Source organism: Cryptomeria japonica, chromosome 1 (genome assembly GCF_030272615.1).
Source record: "Cryptomeria japonica chromosome 1, Sugi_1.0, whole genome shotgun sequence".
Taxonomy (NCBI): Eukaryota; Viridiplantae; Streptophyta; class Pinopsida; order Cupressales; family Cupressaceae; genus Cryptomeria; species Cryptomeria japonica.
The window spans coordinates 233,789,206-233,807,859 of NC_081405.1; positions in this window are offsets into that span (position 1 = coordinate 233,789,206).

Consider the following 18,654-nt stretch of genomic DNA (forward strand, 5'->3'; position numbering starts at 1 on the left):
AATCACACAGAGAAGAGTTTAATCTCAAAAAAAGAAATTTATATAAGGGAAATATGATTTTTGCACAGATCTAGAAAAAAAAATTGGAAAAGCAAAAGCAAGATCTGATATATATTTTTTTCTAAAGAAAATTAAATAAATAATAAAGCTATCTTTTACATGCATTATATGAAAAGTACTTTTATCAATATTTATCCCTAAATAAGAAGAAAAGATTTACAATCAAATAAAAAAAAATTTATATAAAGGAAGATCTAGAAGATATATTTTTTTTTGATAATACAAATTTCTCATATGTAAATGAGAGATGACAAAAGAAGAGAACCTGGCTTATCGAAGCTCGATGTTGAATCATCTCCAATCTTCTAGCTATCCTTTTTAGATCCTTCCTTGCAACTTGAGAGAAATCTTCAAGAACAATTTAACAATCCTACAAGGAAAATGAGACTACCAAACAAGATCCTACTACTAACAACAAGGAAACTTGGGAAATTTTCTTCAAAACATAATCAACCCCCTCTTTTGAAAATTTGCATACAATATATAGGAAAAATCCCTTAATTCCACTATCTAGAGAAATTGATTAAGAATGAGATTCTTTTCCAATATTGGACTCATGCAAAATTGATTAAAATCCTATTGGTGGAGTTACATGCAAGGTATTGAAGATTCCTCTAGAAGCTTCTAATTCCTCCTACAACATGTGCCATAATTGGGAGTGGGAAAATAAAAATAAAAATAAATAATGCCTTTTGAATTATATTCTCCAAGTGTGTGTGTGGGTCCATTATTTATTCTTTTATAATATTTATTCAATCATTTTCAATAGCTCAACCAAAAAAATATAATAGAATTGTATCAAATCAAAAAGTGATAAAGGAGGGTTGTGACATCCTCCCCCCCTTAAATTGTGCATCATCCCGATGCACTTATTGAATATATCCAAAAGAGTCTATAGTTCATGATTAATTTAAAACAAAAAGGGAAACAACTGTTGCATTTCCCTAGTATCTTCCCACGTGGCATTCTTTTCATCATACTGATTCCATTGTACTTTGCATTGATCAACCTCTCTGTTGCGCAATTGGCACTGGCACCTCTCCAAGATTTTGAATGGCTCTATCATTATTCCTCCCATTTCCTAGACTTGTAAAGCATCCCAATTCAAAATATGTTTCTCATCAGGTACATACTTTTTAAGAAGAGATACATGGAAGACATCATAGATTCGGCTCAACTGGGGAGGTAAGGTCAACCGATATGCAATTGGATTAATCCTTTTCAATACTTCAAAAGGTCCAATATAACGAGGTGCAAGCTTGGTCTTTTTCCCAAACCTTATGGAACTCTTGTGTGGCCTAACCCTTAGGAAGACTTTCTCTCCCACCTCAAACTCCCTTGGTGTCATGTTCCTATCTGCATAACTTTTCTGCCTATCTGAGGCTTCCTTCAATCTTTGCCTAATTTCCTTAGTTTTCCTTTCCATTTCCTTCAACATATCTGGTCCAACAATTACTCTATCCTCAAGACTATCCCAACTCAAAGGTGTTCGACATGGCCTACCATACAATGCTTCGAAAGGTGTCATTCCCAAAGATGTTTGATATGTATTATTGTAAGAAAACTCTACCAAAGGTAGGTAATCTTCCCATTTCTTCTATTGGTCCATGTAGTACATGCGAAGTAGGTCTTCCAAAGTCTGATTTTTCCTTTTTGTTTGACCATCAGTTTCAAGATGGTATGCAGTGCTAAAATTTAGTTGAGTTCCCAGAGCTGATTGAAGAGTTGTCCAAAACCTTGAAGTAAATCTAGCATCTCTATCTGATATGATTTTCTCTGGCATTCCATGCAACCTAAATATTTCCTTAACAAAGTGCCTTGCCAAGGTAGGTGCATCATCTGTCAGATGCCCTGGTATAAAGTGTGCCACCTTAGTGAGTTTGTCAATTACCACCATTATTGTATCATGCCTAGAAGGTGACATGGGCAACCCTTGCACAAAATCCATGCTAATAACTTGCCACTTGTGTTGAGGTACATCATATAACTGTAATAATCTAGCTGGATATCTATGTTCTGCCTTTACTCTTTGACACTCCAAACATTTAGCCACATACTTGACTATGTCATTCTTCATCCCTTGCCAGAAGTATAACTTCTTTAGATTTGCATAAAGTTTGTTAACCCTTGGGTGCCCTGAGTAAGGAGCATTATGAGCCTCCGACAAGACTACTTCCCTTAAGTCTCTTGAATTAGGAATATAGATTCTATTGTTGTATCTGACCAACCCATCTTCATCTAATGTATACCCTTCAACCTTAGGATCTGTTGTATCGTATTCTAAAGTCAATTTGACTTGCTCATACCATGGGTCATGTCCTTGCTCATCCATTACTTGCCTTTTGAAAGAAGTTTTAAATGTTGCTATAGTCATCAAGTGTCTCCTCCTACTTAAAGCATTTGCCACCCTATTTTCCTTCCCCTTAATATATTCAATTTCAAAATCATATTCACTTATAAACTCTAACCACCTTCTTTGTCTAGCATTTAAGTGGGGCTGGGTAAAGATGTACTTTAGTCCTTGGTTATCTGACTTTAACTCAAATGGATTCCCTAGTAATAAGTGTCTCCATTTCTGTAGGGCATGCACAATTGCTGCTAACTCTAAGTCGTGGGGTGCATAATTGAATTCATGAGTCTTCAGCTTCCTGGATTCGTAAGCTACTACCCCTTCATCTTGGACAAGTACTCCTAAACCTTCGATAGAAGCGTCAGTTACGACTGTGAAGTGTCCATTCGGATCTGGTACTTTTAGAATGGGTGTTGAAGTTAGTTTCCCCTTCAAAATTTGGAATGCCCTATCACTTTGTTCTATCCACACAAACCTTTTACCCTTCCTCTATAATGAGGTGATGGGGTTTGCTATCTTAGAGAATCCTTCCACAAACCTCCTATAGTACCCTGCTAGCCCCATAAAGCTTCTTACCTCTGAAATGTTTTGAGGGATCGGCCATTCTACTATTGCCTTTATCTTATCTAGATCAACTGCTATTCCTTCCTTTGATATTATATGCCCAAGGTAGTGAATCTTTTCCTCGAAGAAGGCACATTTTGATAGTTTCCCATATAACTTATGCTCCCTCAACCTTTGCAAAACAATTTGTAGGTGTACTAAATGTTCCTCCTCATTCCTAGAGTAAATCAATATGTCATCTAGAAATACCAAAACAAATTTGTCCAAGTAGTCATGAAGTACACTATTCATTAGGTTCATAAATGCAGCTGGGGCATTGGTTACACCAAAAGGAACTACTGTGAATTCATAATGCCCATATCTAGTCCTGAAAGTTGTCTTCGGAATGTCCTCCTCCTTAATTCTGAGTTGATGGTATCCTGATCGGAGGTCTATCTTTGAGAAGACTGCTGCTCCTTTCATTTGGTCAAAAAGATCCTCTATTTGAGGTAAGGGATACCTATTCTTTATTGTGACCTTGTTCAACATACTATAGTCGATGCATAGTCTTAAGGTTCCATTCTTCTTCTTAACGAATAAGACTGGCGCTCCCCATGGTGATACACTTGGCCTTATTAATCCCTTAGCTAAGAGTTCCTCTAATTACATTTTGAGCTCTTGTAATTCAGTTGTGTTCATTCGGCAAGGTGCCCTTGATACTAGTTCAGCTCTTGGTAGTAAGTCGATAGAAAAGTCAAACTTCCTTTTAGGGGGTAAGCCGGGTAATTCTTCTGAAAATACATCCTTGAATTCTCTTAAGAAAGGGGTATTTTCAAAGGTTGGGGTATTTTCCTCTTTTCCTTCATCAACTTCAACCATATAGATTAGGCCTCCTCTTCTTCTTTCCTTCTTTAATTGCATGGCTAATATGGTTTCTATACTAATGGGGTTAAACTTTCCTTGGATTTTGACCCTTTCCCCCCCATCATCCAAGCATTCAACAACTTTGTTATAGCAATCTACATTAGCTTGATGATCTGTTAACCAACTCATTCCAATAATTACATCATATAATCCTAGGGGTGCCACATAGAGATCCACCCTTGTTTCAAACTCAGGAAATTGTACCCTTGCCCTCGGCAAACACTTAGTTACTTCCCTAGTTGCCTTATCCCCATATTGAACCATCCATGATGACTCCATTTGATTAACTTTTAATGCATATTTTCTTACTAATCCAGGTGAGATGAAACATTCAGATGACCCAATGTCAATTAGAATTGAAATTGGTTGCTCAAATAGTGTACATGTAGTTTCCATGGGAACAATATGGAATCTTGCTCTTCGGTTCCGAACTGCTACATGAATCCTTTGTTGGGGCTCTTGTTGTGGTTGATTGGCCCTAATCTGACCTTGCATCCTGGGACATTCTCTAGCAAAATGGTTTCCCCCACACATAAAACATCCACCTGGAGGACCCCTCCTGCCTTGATTCCTAGGGGGATCATTCCTTGTTTCATTGGTACTGGGTGGGTAAGTTATCTTGTTCTGCTGGTCATTCCTATTATAATTTCCTCTGTTATTATTGCCCCTGTTATTATTATTATTTCCATTCCTCTGATATTAATTAGGGGGTGCCCTTCTTTCGAAAGAATTATTCCTTTGACCTTTGTTGAAGTTAGTGTTCCCCTTGAATTCCTGCTTCCTTTTAAAAGAGTGGTTCACATTATAGTTCTACCCTGCTAGTGTTTGAAACTTCCTCTCTTGCCTTAGGGACTTTTCAAGTACTTCGTTCATTTTTTTGGGTCCATGCATGTCAACCTCTACCCCTATGTTGGTATTTAGTCCCAAAATGAACTTCCTCGCTTGGCCTTCTTCATCTTTCTGGTACATAGGTACGTACTTAAGCAATTTGGTGAACTTATCCCAATATTGTTGGACTGATAAGGGTCCTTGACGTAGATTATTGAATACTGTCACCTTCTCATCAAAGAAAAATTGAGGGAGCCACCTTTTTCAGAAGTGGTGAACAAATCGATCCCATGTGATCATATCCCTGATGTACCCATATTGCTCCTTGGTGTTGGTCCACCAACTAGCTACCTCCCCTGTGAGTTGATAAGAACCCCATAAGGCCTTGGTTGTAACGCTAAAATCTCTTAGTTCAAAATACTTTTCCATTTCATTTAACCAATTCTCGGCTCCAACACCAATTTGCCTCCCATCGAACTTAGGAGGGGTGATTTTCTTTAAATCCTTAGATAGTTCCAATATGTTATTTTATTTTCTATTGCGCATCATATTCCCCTGATTGCTACCAAGGTTCCCATTTTCAGTTCCACTTCGATTTTCAATGTCATTCTTCCTTGCCCTAAGGTCCTGCATTGATTGCTCCAGGAAGTTGATTTTATCCCTTTGTTCGGTTAGCAGGTTGACTATAGCCTCGACCCCATCTTCGTTATCCCCTGGGTTATGTTGATCCCCTTCATGGTCTTCCTCGTGGTTTTCTTCATGATTTTCCTCATGGTTAGCTTCCCTTTGTCTCCTAGTGGTAGTACGTCTTCCATTACCCCTTCCTCTTCCTCTTCCTCTTCCTCTTCCTTCAGCCATTCTAGGGTTTTACCTGAAAGTTAAATTATGTAGTTAGTTCTTGAGTTAAGATTTTAAAATTAAATTTCTACCATTGCAAAACATTCCCTTAGTTGTGTAAATTGAAGTGAGCACAAGGCCTAGATTTGAACCTAGCTCTGATACCACATGTAATAACCCGCCTTACTTAACCCTACAAATTTTGACCACTTTTTTTTTTTTACTTTAATCATTTGTGTTTGATTCAATCGCATACTCTGGGCATCCATCCTTTAGGATTAGGCATTCATCCATCCAGGATGAGCATCTAACCATACAGGTTAGGAATCTGTCCATACAGAGCAGGAGGTTTCTATCCAATATGGGATAGGCATCTATCCATACGGGGTAGGCATCTATCCAATTGGGATAGGAGGTGCTCTGGCCAGAGACTTAGACTCATCGAGACCATTCGGGTCCTGAGCCACTCACTAAGTACTACACTCTTCTAATAGGAGTGCACCAAGGTTGCTGTCCTTAGGAAAATTTAAAATAACATAATACAAGCTTGAATTCCGCCTTGAAATTTGGCTTAAAGCCTCGGGAAGTCAAGCGAATCCATACAGGATTCCTTCCGAGTATGCATTGAATTACTTTTTCCTTTTTATTATACTTATCCTTCAAATTAGGATTCTACTCAATCCCTCTTCTTACCAACCTAGACCCCATCCACGAACGCCTGAGTACTAGGGACAACTCCGTCATTAGACTGCCTACATACCCGTTTCGGCACGGGATCAAGGCATAAAGTATGTAGTTCTATTTTCTACTCTATGGTTTGATGTAAACTGATTAGTGGGTACGCAACCCTTTCTAGGGTCAATGTCCTAGACAGTTTCTCTGCGGTTGCTACCCAGGGTGGTAGCACTTAAGCAAAGGCTTAAGATGGCCTATTGCTTGTGGCCTAAAACAACTAGGTCCTAATACCTATCATAAGCGTCACCCTTGACCCAATTGTCAATCGTCAACATCTCTTCAAGATTAAATCAATTTCATAAAAGCATTTCACTCAATCAACCCTAAAGGGGGTTTACTATGCTTTAACTCAGCGGATGTAAAGTCATTTAAGGATTATCTTATTAGATTATCGATCCAAGGGGGATTACCCGCCCCTTGGGTTTTACTTCCAAGTGTCCCTTATTACTCCCCGACGATTTATAGGGACGGTGCCACAGATGTCGTTGATGCAGCTTTATTAGGTGTTAAGTGCAGTAGTTCAACACAACAGCATTACCCGTAAGCATGACCCAGAGGCACTGTATATACCGAACGCTGCTAGGTTTTGGTTTTCCGACTTCCTTTATTTAGTTTTCCAACTAAGAAGCTATGAAAAACATCATGCTTAAAAACAATTATGAATTGAACGTACATAATTAGACATTGCAAAGTTTAATTAATTGAAATCATTACCTCGATGAACCACATGGAATAAAACCATAACTAAATTATTTAATATTCAAAAATTGGAATATAACTCACATAATAATGACAATTATGAGACTTGCATATTAATAATTAACGTGTAACTTGCATGAAGATGATGAAGAAGTCAATAAATGCAATTAATGTATAAGTAATTCGTATGAAGCAAGGGTAGTGTAAGTTACATGCAAGATTAAGCAATATGTTTATTTCTATCATGAGAATAATCACTTATAGAGTCATTAGTTCAAAAATAGCAATCGGTTTAGACATTAGACAAATTTTGGACTAATCATAATGATATGAATTTAATTTATTTTTTTTTGAGTCTAAAATGCCAACTAAGTGACCCAATAAATCTCAAATGGATTGAGAGATTCTAATTATATATATTAATTTAAAATTACAAATTTATTACACAATCATTCTAATTATTTATAAATTTTCCTAAGTTTAATTTACTAACTTAAAATTTAACCTAAAGCAATTATTAACATTTTTTTAATTTGCAATTTATTATATATATAAAAAAACAAATCTAAATAAATAAATAAAAATAAAAAAAAGGGTGAAACTTGTTTTAAGAGTAAATGGGGAGTGGGGGCCACGGGTTCCGTCACCCCTGCGGACCTGCAGGGACAGGCCCGCAGAGATGAGGGGACACCGTGGGCCCTTGCGGTCACTGTTACGGTGTCCCTTGCGGCCACTGTCGTAACAGTGACCGCAGGGGTAGTGGAGGGTACCACTGCCCTCGACGGTTACCTTATTCCCGCCTCCCCTTGCACGTTGCCCAATAATAAATTTGTTTTGAAATGCGAACAACAATGTTGAAGTTTTATTAAAAGATGCGAATGTAATTATTTTTATATGTATAAAAATATAATATATGATAATTTATAAATTTTAATTAACTTTTTCCATGAGAATAATAATAGTATAGATAATAATGAGTTAATTTAATCAGCAAAAATTTTTGATATAACTTCAATCTCAAGGTTTATAAACTGTTCGTGGATACACAGAGAAAGATCCCCCTTTTTTTTTAAGGCTATTGAGATAAAGATGAAATCTTCACAATATAGTTGGAATTGAGGTAAATAGAGTTTTCTCAAGAAGAAATTATTTATAGTAAACACCTAAATGTACACAGTTTTTGTCACAAAGAGAGATTTATACTTTATTTCCATAGAGAATAATTAATACAGTGAAGTTTATACTTTATTTCCAGACGTTTTATGTTCATAGAGAAGTAAGACTGCTCTTAGAGGAGAATGAATTAATTAAGGAATCAAGATTTACACACAAATGATCAACTCTACATTCAGAGAGAGAAATGGGTTTTTACTTACAGGAAAAATTTTAAATAACTTCATATACAAATGATCAAACTTATATTCACACAGAGGTAAGATTATTCACAGGGAAGTAAGATTTAATTAAAGAAATAAGATTTACATTCAGATTTCCATTCCAAGAGCGAGAGAAATGAATTTAAGAGAAGAATAATAAGGAACAAGATTCATACACAAGTGATTATCATTTAATCACACAAAGTTTAGTTTAATCTCAGAAAAAGAAATTATAAATAAGGGGAAATATTATTTTTGCACAGATCTAGAAAAAAAATTTGGAAAAGAAAAAGCAAGATCTGATATATATTTTTTTCTAAAGAAAATTAAATAAATAATAAAGATATCTTTTACATGCATTATATGAAAAGTACTTTTATCAATATTTATCCCTAAATAAGAAGAAAAGATTTACAATCTAATAAAAAAAAATTATATAAAGGAAGATCTAGAAGCTATTTTTTTTTTTGATAATACAAATTTCTCATATGTAAATTAGAGATGACAAAAGAAGAGAACCTGGCTTATCGAAGCTCGATGTTGAATCCTCTCCAATCTTCTAGCTATCCTTTTTAGATCCTTCCTTGCAACTTGAGAGAAATCTTCAAGAACAACTTAACTATCCTACAACGAAAATGAGACTACCAAAGAATATCCTACTACTAACAACAAGGAAGCTTGGGAAATTTTCTTCAAAACATAATCAATGCCCTCTTTTGAAAACTTGCATACAATATATAGGAAAAATCCCTTAATTCCACTATCTAGAGAAATTAATTAAGAATGAGATTCTTTTCCAATATTGGACTCATGCAAAATTGATTAAAATCCCAGTGGTGGAGTTACATGCAAGGTATTGAAGAATCCTCTAGAAGCTTCTAATTCCTCCTACAACATGTGCCATAATTGGGAGTGGGAAAATAAAAATAAAAATAAATAATGCCTTTTGAATTATATTCTCCAAGTGTGTGTGGGTCCATTATTTATTCTTTTATAATATTTATTCAATCATTTTCAATAGCTCGACCAAAAAAATATAATAGAATTGTATCAAATCAAAAAGTGATAAAGGAGGGTTGTGACATAGAGAGGATCGGTCTAGTTGCCTATCGACTTGCTCTACCGCCTAGTCTCTTACGCATTCATGATGTTTTTCATGTTTCAATTCTTCGTCCATATCATCCTGATATTTCTTACATTCTTGATTAGACTGCTCTACAAGTCGAGGACAGGCAGCTAGCTCTCGAGCCCATGGGCGTTCTGGAGCACAAGCATCGAGTTCTCAGAGGTAGAGATATTGAGCAAGTTAGGGTCCAATGGGACCCTAATGATAAGTCTTCTGCTACTTGGGAGGAGCCTTCTCGTATGTATGAGTTGTATCCTTTTCTCTTTACAGGCTTCGAGGAGTAAGCCTAATACTAGGGGGAGGATGTAGTGCCCACTCTCTTTTTTGGCTTGTCAAACTTTGTGGTTGCGAGTTTTTATGTGGCTTCGACCCTTTTTAGTGTTGGTCAATTTTGATTTGGAAATGATGCTTTTCTATTTCTTTTAGATTTATATGTGATATTTAGACTCTATGGATCGTTGGTATAATGATGACTTTCATGTTGTTGACTATGATGTAATTATATGATGTTATTAATGCTCAAATAGACAGATGATTACTAAGATGGATTATATATGTGATGTTAGGATTTAATTATTATATTAATCGCTGTTTATTTTTTCTGACATACGTTGTGTTTTATCTTTGTTATGCTTGGGTGAAAGGGAAAAGCGTCGCACTACTCTTTACGAGAAAGCTACGTCGATTCCATTCCCTTTTCACAGTATGATAATATATGGTTTATATGTATTGACAGTTTGTTTATGCAGTTGTAGGTACCAAACATCGACTCCACCTGAACCTTTAGGTCTGAGCGTGCTCTATGACCCAATGGTAAAGTGGTATTATTGGAGTTATCAGTCAGACCCTTGTCGTACCATTGTTCCTACGTGAACGAGATCCTTGTCAGGTATCCTTGTGCTTTGGTTGTCCGGTCATGTCAGTTGGTAGCCTTGTTGATCTTCGTGTTATGTTAGTCTGTAGTTCATTGTTCTAGAGTATGTGTCAATATTTATTAAATATTATTTTCTAGGAGAAGAATTATTATTAACACCTATTGGTGTCCTTGAGTATTAAAGGTTAACTAATTGATAAATTGAAAATTGATGGAGCATAATACTAATTTAATTTTGTGGAGTTATAAGATTTAAATTATTTAACTCTTTTGAAAGGATTATTTAATTAGGGAATTAAAAATATTTATTTTGTTATTTAAATGTGCTCAAAATAAAATCTATATAGAAGCCATTAATATTTGATTTTTTTTTTTAAATTAGATATCTTTGGTTGGCAATTTAAAATATTCAAAAATTTAAGGAGGAAAATGTTTTAAATAAATTTAGTTAAATAAAATTTGAGTTATTGGAGATAGTGGGAAAATATCTCACATGCAATATTAATGAGGAGTTACATTTGGAAAAGAATATCTTCTGCTTTTTGGAAATTGAAAGGGGAGAAAAAGTTTTGTTTTTCCCGTGAAGAATTTTTGTGTGTGAGAACTTCTGGAAATGGGGTTTTGAAAAGAAATACAAGATGGGGAAATCTGGTGAAATTTTAGGAATAATGGAATTCTTGTTTGGGGTGTGTTTTGTTATATATATATATATATATATATATATATATATATATATATATATATATATATATATATATATATATATATATATATATATATATTCATGTTTTTTTCCTTGTTGTCGTTCTGTAAATTATTATTTTTATGTGTGTTTTCGGGGCTATGTGGGGAGCCCACCCACACTGTGGCAGGCTCGACCCACAACCATGGGGTGAGCCCACGTTGTGGGGGATCAACCCATAGTCATGGGGAGACCCACACTGTGGGGAGCCATTCCCACAACCATGGGGTGGGGACTTACCCATTGTTGTGGGCAATCTCCCATGGTTTTCTATGTTGTGTTTGTCATGTTCTAATAGCATCCTTTGGTCAGTGAATTACCTTTTTCTATTGATCAGACAATTGCTTGATAAAATAAATAAGTGTGTGTGTGTGTGTGTGTGTGATCTTTTGGTCTTATGCATCTGTACAATTATATATATATATATATATATATATATATATATATATATATATATATATATATATATATATATATATATATATATATATATATATATATATATATATATATATATATACATTTTTATTTGGACTTTGGATTATTTCATTCAATTTGTTGTTGATCAAAATAATAAAAGCAAAATTGTAGAAATGAATTACAATATTTTTGGAATAATAAAATGTCAGTTTTTGAAATGAGTTATAATGGTTTAAATTTTGGGTTAATGAAATTTATTGATTTGAACTATTTGATGTATAAGTGATATTATGGTCTCCTTGGTAATTTATGATTGGATTCTCTTATGTTTGGCATTATGAGACCTTGTATTCGTTTTTGGTTCTTGTCTATCATAATGGGATTCTCAGATATGATATTTTTATGTATTTTGTTTCTAGAAGCAAGGACAATGTTTGAGTTCCTAATTGTGTATGGTTACTCTTCGTCTTTTAATGTAATTTGTGATTGGTGTCCTACGTGACTTCTATGCTAGTCAATCATGCATTTTTTGCATTGTACCTCCTTGTTAGTAATCATGTTCTAGCAAGTAAGTCAACCTTGCTATGGTAGAGGGGTCTTGACTCTTGGTGTTTTTTTTGGGTGTCGTAGACCGTGTGTTGAATTTTTTATTCCTAGGTGCAAGTCAAGGTGGAGTGACTTTCATTAGGGGTCGGGACCCAAAGTGGTCACCAAGGTAACTCAATGAGAGTTTTGTAATCAAGTGGAAATTTTAAATAATGAACTTGGGTGGGTAGTTAGATCACATTAAAAAGATCAATTGTTGCCTCTCTTACTCTTGGGTTCTTATTTAGGTCTGAGGTTGTAATGGTACTTTTCCCCTATGATTAATTAAGTATTTGCAGCGGATTAAATAAATCGAATATTAAGTTAAACCTAATGTAATTAACCTTTTAAATTTAAAAGAAAGGTATGTACATCAATAATCAATAATAAAACATTGAGATAATAATTTGCAGCAATGAAATATTAGGGCAATGACAATATGAAATTGATTAATACATATTTGTAAATCACGGAGAGGCTGATTTCCTGCACACAGAGGATTAGTTATAGGTATAGGGTTTCCAGGCAAGGGAGCACTCCAAGAGGACACGGTTCTTACACAGAACCCCACATGCCTTCACGGCATGAAATAAACACGGTTCTTACACAGAACCCCACATGCCTTCACGACATGAAATAAACACAGCCCTGGCTAGGACACTCCCGAATGTACGTTGTACTCCGAGTTGGACACACACTGTATGCCCCTTCTCCAATGCCCATTGCCCACCCACCAGACCTTAACTATCGCCTCTCTTGTGCTTCCTTTAATTTATCCTTCTCTTCTCTTCTTCTCCCATATGCACCTTCTCTATTAATTCATAGGTTTATATAATTTCACAAGGGTGTTTACCAAAAATCACACCCTTTCATTATAATAATATTTTTTAATTGCTTTGATTTATATATTCTTTTATTAAAAATTCTTTCACAAGAAAAAGTCCCATAACATTTCTCCCCCTATAATTTAGCTATTGTCCTCAATAGTAGGAGATGCATCTGCATCACAACTCAAAATAAAGTGTGATTAATAAATAAAATTACTAATATTGAATATTTGTATACTCCATTATAATTACATGTTCTATTTTACTCCATCTATATCTTTTGATTCAACGAAATTCAGATGTTCAATAATCATATTTCTAATAAAAATTATGACAAATTTTCATACATGTCTTATGAAACATATCATGAGTTTTTTTTTGTTTTTGTTGAAGAGTCAATCATAATTTATACATTTTCATCTCCTATATTTTTAACTTTACCACTTTACTCATTTATTTAACTCCTCTTCTTTTTATAAACTTATTATCACGTGGTCACACAACACTCATCATGGATGTCCTATATATGGTCACTCATAATTTATAGAAGTGTAATCTTTATATTCAACACACGTGCCAAGATGATATTCATGCATTCCGGACTACATAAGCATCCTCTTTTACTATAAAATAACGCACATGTACAAGGTTATTTTGTTGATCAAGTCCAATAACAAGGTACAATGAAATAAAACATGGTAATATTGCTAGGCATCTCAACACTAATAGAACAAAGGTAACTATAAGTGTGCATTGAGAACTTCATAAAAATTTGGTCTAGTGTTTCCTTTATAAAAAATGAATAATTATTTAATAAAAATGATCATTTGATCAAGTAGTAATGGTTCACTCACAATTATAATTATGTAGGAAAACTTTCCATGAAATAGAATTGGTAATTATTAGATTATATATAACATGGATTACATGAGATATAAGACAAAATAGTGGAGGATAAGGGTTTTAAATTTACCCAGCCATATGTTCAAAAATGTAATGTAATATGTACTTGGAGGTTTGTGTACCCACTTGAGATCATACGAACCCTCGATTAAACACACTTCTATTATTAAGTGAAATTATTAACACCAACCTAAAACAACATTTATGTTGAATACAATGCACCTAATATATGTAGCTAACCTATCCATTATTATTGCTTAATATTGTTGACATTTTTCTCTAATATAGCCAATTGTGATTTTTATATTTTTATTTCAAGATATGTCAATTTGATTATGCAACCATTATCAACCAACATATAATTGGCTTTGAGATCTCTATAAATAAATTCCAACTCTAACCATATGTCAAGGCCGACGTGACATTTTTTTAATGATTTTTGCAATCGTAGGCTTTTGAAATGGACACAATCAAGTAGAGTTTTAATATATTTGATCAAGCTAACCCATTAGTACAATATAACTATACACAACCATTTCTAAAAATGAAGGAGCAATGAGTAGTTTTAGTGATTGTCTCTCTCCTGTAAAAAAGAAAAAAATTGTACGTCCCCATGTCTAAGGATAAGAGAACCATTTTATTTTTGAAATCTATAGGACGTTGTATTATTTTAACTAACATATTCTAATAGCTTAATATTTCACCAATTTTTAAAATGATCTTGGGACATGGTGGTTATGACCAACCACATTTTCACATATTGGTATTTCATACTCTTACATTAAACAAATACAAATACCATTTTGGATGATCTTTTGACTCTGCTACAAATGTTACTATTTTCAAGTATACAATGTTTAAATTTTTAATTATAGCTTATGATTATTCCTCTAGTTGTAGAGGTTTCAATTGAGGAACACTTAAAATGGATAATAAAAAGATAATCCTGTTTTTGATAGATTAACCATCTTGAGTTCTGTTTCTACTCTTCTTCCATTTGTTATTAGAATTTGAATTTACGTAGTAGGACTATCTACTTGATTTGATTAAGTTTAATGGTTGTCATAAATATCGTTCTTTTTGGCTTCAAATTATTAATATTAAAATGTGATGAAAATGTCGATATCGCTCGTCAACAATCTCAAATCCATTGCATTGGCCTATAATATCTCAATTGAATATGGAGCATAATGATACAAGTTAAAATCCCACATCGCACCTTCAAATTTGATTGTACAATAATTACATCAAGAAATTTCATGATTGATGATATGAATGTACAATCAATATAACTTTATTAGTTCATTCAATCTAAAATTTAAAGGGTCCTCCTTTAAGAAAACTATTCTCCTAATCACAATAGATACAAAGAAAATCCAACTAATTTTTATGTCATAGGTAAGAATATAGGCTATAACACTTTGCTCTGTAATGATTCAATAGGGGCTAGCTTGCACTAAGAGAAATCAGCAGGGAGCAAAAAGAAATTTTGAATGCTTAAAAAAAAGGTGTCTTCTTGTGGGTTCTCAAAAAATTATAAATATTTGCTAAGTTTTTTTGTTTTTTTTAAATTAGTACTTCACTTTTCATATGTATGCCCCAGCAAAAGGATTTATTTCTCTTCTTGCAACCATATATGTTTACATCGAAAAAATTCCTCCCCCCTTTAATTTGCATCCTTTTTTTCTAATTAGTTAAAGTTTTATTAATTATAAAGTACAAATTATGTTGTTATAAAAAAGTTCATTAAAAGGAGGCAGACTCATAGGACATTCTTAGACTTTAAAACCACAAACTAAAGAGTTGTCATTGTTAAACATGCTGCTACTTATGAATTCATTGTTCTTCAAGACTTGTCAACTCATCATTCTAATGATCATTATGCTAAGGTCTATCTGAATTTTTATTAGTATAGTAATTATTGTTTTGTGCTAACTGTTGTCATTCATACTAATCGTTGTCAAACATAAACTCCCTGAAATTACTATTTGTAATGAATTTACCCCCTTAATAGCATCACTTCATGATTTATACAAATCACTCCTTAGCCACGTAGGTGTGTTGTCTCTTTATTTTTTATTTTAATATTTGTTTTTGTATAGATCTTCAATAGTTCACATCAAATAGTAATCGCAGTGATGATATAAGGAAGCCCAATAATATCCTTTTAATTCTAGCACCCAGTCATAGTGACACCACATAATTTGGTGGTTGTTGATAACAACTATGAAATAATTTGTGTGCAACTAATTATAGTAACCTATCATTAAAACTTCATTTCCAATAACATTTGAAATTTGCAAAATTTGAGATTTTAGAAGCATATAGTTTTCAGGTGGTTTAATAAAAATATCGATTGCATGTTGAAATTTTTTACAGGCATGGAGTAAAAGGTTTGAAATTTTCTTTTTACTAAAATACAGTCTAGACTTATAGTCAGCGTGAAAATAAAAAATAAAAAAAATCTTCTATATGTGCAATCGAATGGCCTATTGAATTGCTGATGAATTGCTCGTAACTGTAAAAGTAAGAAATCGACAAGTATTCATTTTATTTGTGAATTTGATCAGTAGTGAGTAACTTTATGAATTTGATTACGTTTCATAGGAACCCTTCATTTTTATCAAAATAGTTAATAATTTAGTAATTGATTATATTTGCCTCACTGCTGGTAATTTAATCTCAATTTTATAGTTTTTAATTTGAATGTGAATTAATCTTCAGTGATTATTTATCCCATGTAAACTTTAATTACAACATGGGTCAGAAATTAATTTATAATTCTGATAAAGTTAGAGATTATTTTGTGATTTATTTTAGAGGTGGTTTATTCTATAATCCCAAGTTTGAGTGTGCAAGAGGTTTATCACAGACTCGTTTATCTTTTTTTTTTCTCTGGCATTTTATAATGAGTTACACATTGTCTGTCAATTAGAGAATTTGGAAAGCTAATGCTATGATATGAACCCTAAAGAACAAATATCTGCATGTGCATTAATAGATTATGGTCACGTATGCATACTATGGATTTTCGAATTTCCACATGGTTTAAAATGATTGCAGCATATCCACATAATTGATATGTTGAAAAGGATTTTTGAATTTCCAAGTAGATTTGTTGTGTAGTAATGAACAACATCCAAGCTCAAGAAATGAAGAAGTTTTACTTTGTAGCTACAATTGCCATGATGTACATGTTTGTAAAAACACTATGATTGTAGGATGTACTACAGATGAATTTTGAAGAGCTCATAAACAAATTCAAAGAGGTAAATCTTATCATTGGAGGTAAATATTTAATTACAATAGTAGATAAATGTTATTAGTGGAAATAAATATTGAATTGCAATAGGAGGTAAATGAGCCGATTTAAATTGTGAGGGTAAGTAAAAAAATTCAAGATATATTAACCCTCATATTTATTTATACAAATACGGTATCCCTTTATTCTGGCTCTAATACCAAAATGTAATGGTACTTTTCCCCTATGATTAATTAAGTATTTGCAGCGGATTAAATAAATCAAATATTAAGTTAAACCTAATGTAATTAACCTTTTAAATTTAAAAGAAAGGTATGTACATCAATAATCAATAATAAAACATTGAGATAATAATTTGCAGCAATGAAATATTAGGGCAATGACAATATGAAATTGATTAATACATATTTGTAAATCACGGAGAGGCTGCTTTCCTGCACGCAGAGGATTAGTTATAGGTATAGGGTTTCTAGGCAAGGGAGCACTCCAGGAGGACACGGTTATTACACAGAACCCCACATGCCTTCACAGCATGAAATAAACACAGCCCTGGCCAGGACACTCCCGGATGTATGTTGTACTCCGAGTTGGACACACAATGTATGCCCCTTCTCCAATGCCCACTGCCCACCCACCAGACCTTAACTATCCCCTCTCTTATGCTTCCTTTAATTTATCCTTCTCTTCTCTTCTTCTCCCATATGCATCTTCTCTATTAATTCATAGGTTTATATAATTTCACAAGGGTGTTTACCAAAAATCACACCCTTTCATTATAATAATATTTTTTAATTGCTTTGATTTATATATTCTTTTATTAAAGAATATTTCACGGGAAAAAGTCCCATAACAGAGGTAAGTAGAGAAGGTCTGGAATGGTGTCCCCCAATCTTGTCCCTTCAAAAGGTTGGTGTGGTCCACTAGTATTTGTATGGGGGTCAGTAGAGGTCACCAAGGTAACCTAGAATGGGGGTCGGGACCTAGTGAAGACTCACCAGGGTAACCCATGACAACCTAGTGATGACACTCTTCCCTATTTGCATACCTAGTGGTCTCCTTTGGTTACTTTTATTTCCTTGGTATGTTTGTGGCCTTTGGAAACTAGTTGGATTACTTGTGAGTCTCTTGTGATAGTAGCTTTGTGAACCTCGTGTGAGTCATTTGAATCCTCTTATTCTTCCTTCAGTCTCTTGGGTCTGGTTGATACCTCCTAGCAGGGGAGGTGAACCTGATGGTACCACATGGTTGGGTGGAGTGCTATTCGCACCCATTGGGTTCTGGATCATCCTACATCATGTTCGTGGTGGCTCGTGGTAAGATTGAAGACTTTATTTTGTACCAGATTTATGTATTCACTCCATTGTTTGTACTCGTGGAGATTATATCTTTATGGGTATCTTGTGATGTAACCAATGTTCATATGTATATTCTCATGGCAATGTATTATGTATCATGATCCTTGTAAAAGACAGTGCTATCATATTTTATGAGGTTTCATATGTTCTTGTATGCTTGGTTAATGTTATTCTTGAGTAACATCATTGTGGGACCTTGAGGACTATT